This window comes from Octopus sinensis, linkage group LG3 (genome assembly GCF_006345805.1).
Source record: "Octopus sinensis linkage group LG3, ASM634580v1, whole genome shotgun sequence".
NCBI classification, from domain to species: domain Eukaryota; kingdom Metazoa; phylum Mollusca; class Cephalopoda; order Octopoda; family Octopodidae; genus Octopus; species Octopus sinensis.
This window is the reverse complement of record NC_042999.1, coordinates 3454098-3460276: the sequence shown is the minus strand read 5'-3', so window position 1 is coordinate 3460276 and position 6179 is coordinate 3454098. Positions and strand designations below refer to the sequence as shown.

The window sequence follows — 6179 nt, the reverse complement described above, 5'->3', positions numbered from 1 at the left end:
TATTGAAATTGTTTTGATCTGAAAGAGACTTTAAAATTAACAAATTTGATAGATAAATGGATTCTAAAGAAGAAATAAAATTAAATATTAATCAAAAGAATGGCAATTGGAAATAGAAATGCCTTCAGTGTTTTCAAATAACTTCTTGTAGATTAACGCAATGTGACAGTTGTTTTTTTTTCTTTCATATTTTATCCTTTGATAATGCATGGATTAGTGATTAATTATGATGGGGGCAATCAATCCTATAATCCATTAGATTTTAGGGAACCAATAAAGACTTTGTCTTTTATACAATGAATTTACTGCACCTCAACTTCGTATAGTTCAGTGGTTCTCAACCAGGGTCCATCAAGCCCTTAAGGGGCCCCATATGAGATTTTGTTGTTAAAGTTTATCTGCAATAAATTGGTTATAATTCTACAACACACAAAATATTTGAACAATTTTTTAATGCAATTCATAATGTTGTTTAATTACAAAAATATAATTGGGTTTTTAAATATGAATGATTATGAGGGTCCAATGGAGTGAATTAGGAATCAAAGGGGTCTATATGTGAAAAGTGGTTGGGAACCGTTGGCATAGTCCATTGTTATTTAAGTAATGAATTGTTTGGATTTGAACTTAACTCTGCATATCAGAGCTTGGCAGCTTTGAAATACAAAATGGAAAAAAAAAAAAGTTAGATTGGTTGTAATAAATGTCTTCCTCATTTCTTATTTCTTTACTACCCACAAGGGGCTACACACAGAGGGGACAAACAAGGACATACAAACAGATTAAGTCGATTATATTGACCCCAGTGCATAACTGGTACTTAATTTATCGAACCTGAAAGGATGAAAGGCAAAGTCAACCTCGGCGGAATTTGAACTCAGAACGTAGTGGCAGACGAAATACCGCTAAGCATTCCGCCTGGCATGCTAACGTTTCTGCCAGCTTGCCACCTTAAATGTCTTCTTCATTTTTTGCCCAACTAATTATATCGCATATTTTTCACACCCTTGGGACACTATAAATGAAAAGTGTGAAGGAATGATTAATTTCTATCCCTCAGATAGGAGATCGACTGAATCCTGGAGGTACTGCAATACCAGGCCAACCTGTGGCAAAAGCAGAGCAAGCCCTAATTCTTTGCCTTGTTCTAAAAATCAGTTTAGTATTGATGGCCCTAACCTGGGACCGTATCAGATATTAAGCTGATAAGAACAAATACTACACTTTGATCTTAGCCAAAGGGTAAAGCAGTATGAAGGGATGGTTAAATAGAAACATATTTACTACTGTCAATCCTTGAGTATAGTCTGCCCTTGAGTATAATATGCAGGGGATTTTTAGGGTCTGTACCTCTGAAAAACCTAAACCTTGTGTATAATATGCACCCCTTCTCTAACTTGAGTCAAGGAGGTCTATATAACGTCCTTGGTTTGTAAAAATGTATATGGTAACGTCCTTTATTATTATTGTACATATAACATAATGCAAACATGTAGCTTTTTTATGCATTTTGTTTGCAGAAAATAAAGAAATAACAGTAATAACGTGTAGTAAATGTTGCTTATTGCAAGTTATGGATGATTCTTTTATGACTTCATTGCTTTCAGGCTTAGCTTAAGGTATTTTCGTGCCCGACATCACAAAATGCGTCTGAATAAACATTGCCGGACAGCAAAATAGAGACTCAGACATTGCTTTAAAATATTTTTCATTTTTAACCTCGTATATAGTACGCACTAGGGATTTTGACTTTTAAATTTTGGTGAAAAAATGCAGATTATACTTGAGGATTTACGGTATTTGTTTGTTTTTTTAAAAAAAAAAACAAAACTGCAAAACTTCACTTAAAAATATTACTTTTAGAATGCTATACTCCTAAACTCAACTTTTTTTTTCTTTATCTAACGGTGAATTTTACTTGGATGCAACTGGTATTGTGGCTTATATATTAGCTATAAAAGATAGAAATATAAAAAAAAAATATTCAGCATAGTTCACTTCTATTATTTCCCTCTCAGGTCTTTAGTATTTTTTTTTTGCATTTCCTCCTCCATGCCCACCCCCATGGAACAAGTAACTTAAAATTAGATGCTCTTTAACAAATGCTTTGCAGATATCATGTGGAAGTCCTTGTCACATTTACAACTACTTTCTACAGAAGCAAACATAATTATATACTTTGCCTCCATCCATCCCTCTCTCTCTCTCGCTTTCTCACACACATAGTAGATTTCTTGACAAGACAAACATTTATATTAGTAATTTCGAAGGATACCCACTCAATCATAAGGTCCATAATGAAATTACATTGAGTAAATTCCTTCCTTTGTCCATGCAAGAGTTTGAAAAATCGCCTATTTTCTTGTAGATAAATATCTCAGTCTCTCTCTCCTGATTTCCTTCTCCTTCTCTGTACAAATACACATGTATATTTATATGTATATATATATATGTGTGTGTATCTGAATATGTATTTATGATATTATGAATGTAAGTTTAGATAATATTCTGTTGGTTGTGTCATGATTTTTCTTCATATCCATCTCTCACAAAAGTAATACAATATTTTTTTTACAGCTAATATGAAAACCTGTTTCAGTCAGTGACTATTGATATATTTATATTCATATACAGTGAACCATATTTTTCTCTTATCTTGGGCAAAATAGACATATTATTTCCTGGAAGCACTCAGAATGTAGTAGATAGATTAGCTGATAAAATATACTTAAAAACCTACTGTTCTCAATAGCAATTAAGCTTTCTCTCTTCCTATGATTTTAACTCTTATGAGAACAACAGATTTTTAATTCATAGAAGCCAGTTGAATGTGTGGTACCTTGGACTGGTGTCTTCTACTATGTCCCTAGGCCCATCGAAGCCTTATGACTGGATTTGGTAAACGGGAACTAAGAGATGCCCTTCATAAATATGTGTTCATTTGTGTGTAGCTTTGTCTTGACATCTTTTGATGGTTGTAAACGAGCATCACCATCATACAAGTGATGTTGTTCATTTTCAAGTCTTCTGTGGAAAACATGTCTGGTCTTTGGGATATATTATAATGCATAGAAACAAGCGAAGGTTGGGATATATTATAATGGATAGAAACAAAATGAAGGCAGAGTGCTAGCAGAATCATTAGCACACTGGGCGAAATGCTTAGCGGTATTTCCTCTGCTGCTATGTTCTGAGTTCAAATTCCGCCGAGGTCGACTTTGCCTTTCATCCGTTCGGGGTCGATAAATTAAGTACCAGTTACGCACTGGGCACGATGTAATCAACTTAATCCATTTGTGTCCCTGTTTGTCCCCTCTGGTTTAGCCTCTTGTGGGTAATAAAGAAATAGGTATTTCGTCTGCCATTACAATTTGAGTTCAAATTCCGCCAAGATCAACTTTGCCTTTCATCCTTTCAGGGTCGATAAATTAAATACCAGTTACGCACTGGGGTCGATTTAATCGACTTAATCCCTTTGTTTGTTCCCTCTATGTTTAGCCCTTTGTGGGCAATAAAGAAATAAGAAACAAGTAAAGGTTGCTGACAGGAAAGGCATCTGACCATGGAAAATGTACTTCAACAAATTTTGCCTGAACCATGAAAATATGGGAAACTGGTGATGCTAAATGAAAATAAAATACACAAATGAAAAGAAACTTAGTGTAGGGTGAGGTGGAACGGAATGCATGAGAGAGACTAGTTGCTATAGGACAAACTCAGGACTTTAATGAAGCCAGCTACTTTCAATCATCATCATCATCATTATCATCATCGTTTAACATCCGCTTTCCATGCTAGCATGGGTTAGACGATTTGACTGAGGACTGGCGAACCAGATGGCTGCACTAGGCTCCAATCTTGATCTGGCAGAGTTTCTACAGCTGGATGCCCTTCCTAACGCCAACCACTCCGAGAGTGTAGTGGGTGCTTTTACATGCCACTGGCACGAGGGCCAGTCATGTGGTACTGGCAACGGCCACAAAAAGATTTTTTTTTTTTCCTGTAATTCATTGGTTTACTCTTCAAATACAATCAGTTGTGAAAACTGACTGGAAAAATGTTCAATAGCTATTTATATGCTAGGTCAGCACTGATTGAGTGATATCTAGACAAAAATATATTCCCTGTAGAATCACTTTTGAAAGCTTATCAGTGCTGGCTGTGCACTCTAGAAAATCTGTAGAGATGAACTTTTAAAAAATGAGAACACAAAAGACACAATATTGACTTACTCTTTTACTTGTCTCAGTCATTTGACTTTGGCCATTCTGGAGCACCGCCTTTAGTCGAGCAAATCGACCCCAGGACTTATTCTTTGTAAGCCTAGTACTTATTCTGTCAGTCTCTTTTGCTGAACTGCTAGGTTACAGGGACTTAAACACACCAGCATTGATTGTCAAGTGATGTTGGGGGACAAACATATACACACACATGCATATATATACATATACATATATACGATGGGTTTCTTTCAGTTTCCATCTACCAAATCCACTCACAAGACTTAGGTTGGCCCGAGGCTATAGTAGAAGACACTTGCCCAAGGTGCCACGCAGTGGGACTGAACCCAGAACCATGTGGTTCGTAAGCAAGCTACTTACCACACAGCCACTCCTGTACCTATGACTTGTAAACCTTTAATATATTTGGTTGTATATTATGGTTGCAAAACAAAATACTGTGTCCTTGCTAGCAATTAATATATATCTATATAGTATTTCCACTGTATTAAGATCAGAATGGATGGTTCTAGAAATATTTTTGAAAACCATTTGAGCAATACTTGGATGTCCTACTTATAGCATAAATGATGCTCCCTCAAAATTATGTTGTGGTCCATCTCCTGCTAGGCAATTTTTTTTTCTTGTTTCAAATGAATTTGAAGTTGAAGCTAAATCTGTAATTAATCATTTTTGCTTCTTGAACCGTTTTGATACCAATACAGCCATGACATTCCTTGAGTTATTTTATTTTCTGATTAGTTTTAGGTTTTACAATGGTAACAACTATATTATTTTACGTTGCCTTTGACATTTCATTACCTCTCTGACAGGTATGATATAGTCTATCGTTTGCTGATAAGGTCATAATAAAGCTGGAACATAGCCAGATTTACTTTTATTTTCCAAAATAATTAAAATAATATTAATCAGTGATTAGTTTTGATATTGTTTCATTACACAAATATTTCTTGTGATTTTTTTTCATGTTCTCCGTATTGAATAGGCTAACACTAAAAAACACAATATAGTTCCTTGTGTGTTTCAAATGGGGACAATGCAAAGTACCTTTACCTGGAAATCTTCACTGTCTTGAAAACTTTTCACAGCTTTTACATCAGATATCTTATGTAGATCTAACATTTTTACAGGGAGTAAAGAAAGAAAAAAAAGCATTAGAAGTCAAGACTCCCACCCCATCCTTATAACTAACTCACCAAGGAAACAAAGAACAAGGTGGGGGTGATTAAGCTGCAGAAGGTGGGAGTGGAGGGAGTTCATAATTTGACGTATTTTCCTTAAAAGCAAAGAGGAACGAAAAAATATTTTTTGCCTCTTTGTGCTTTAAAAATATAAAGATATGGTCCTGAAAATGAACATGGAGTCTGAATTTTAGAGGTAGATGATAATGTTAATGATGTAGATGACCTGTTACATCCCATAACAAATGACATGTTCAGCTGAGCCTCATGGAACATTATTACAAAGGCATTGTTGCAAAGAATGACCAGTGACACTCACTGCAGTGGCCACCCCATCTGACGGGGTTCATCTCTGATGGGCTGCAATTATCCCAGTTTTCCTGAGGAAATTGGCAGTGCAGGGTTCAAGAACACCCAAGGTTACAATGATGACCAATACAAACTGGTCAGGCATCTATATTTTTTTTTACTCTTTTGACTTTGTTTCAGTCATTTAACTGCGCCATGCTGGAGCACCACCTTTAGTTGAGCAGATCGACCACAGAACTTATTCTTTGGAAGCCTAGTATTTATTCTATCAGACTCTTTTGCCAAACCGCTAAGTTACGGGGACATAAACACACCAGCATCAATTGTCACGCGATGTTGGGGGGACAGACATAGACACACAAACACATACACATATATATATATGTACGTGTACATATATACGACGGGCTTCTTTCAGTTTCCGTCTACCAAATCCACTCACAAGGCT

At 35.8% G+C, this 6179-nt stretch overlaps 1 non-coding gene across 1 annotated transcript; it reads right to left on the bottom strand.

Moving 5' to 3' along the window:
* Positions 1-1062: 1062 nt before the first annotated feature.
* Positions 1063-1254, bottom strand: LOC115209996. Its single transcript, XR_003881364.1, has one exon. It is a non-coding gene; the product is annotated as a U2 spliceosomal RNA (small nuclear RNA).
* Positions 1255-6179: the final 4925 nt, after the last annotated feature.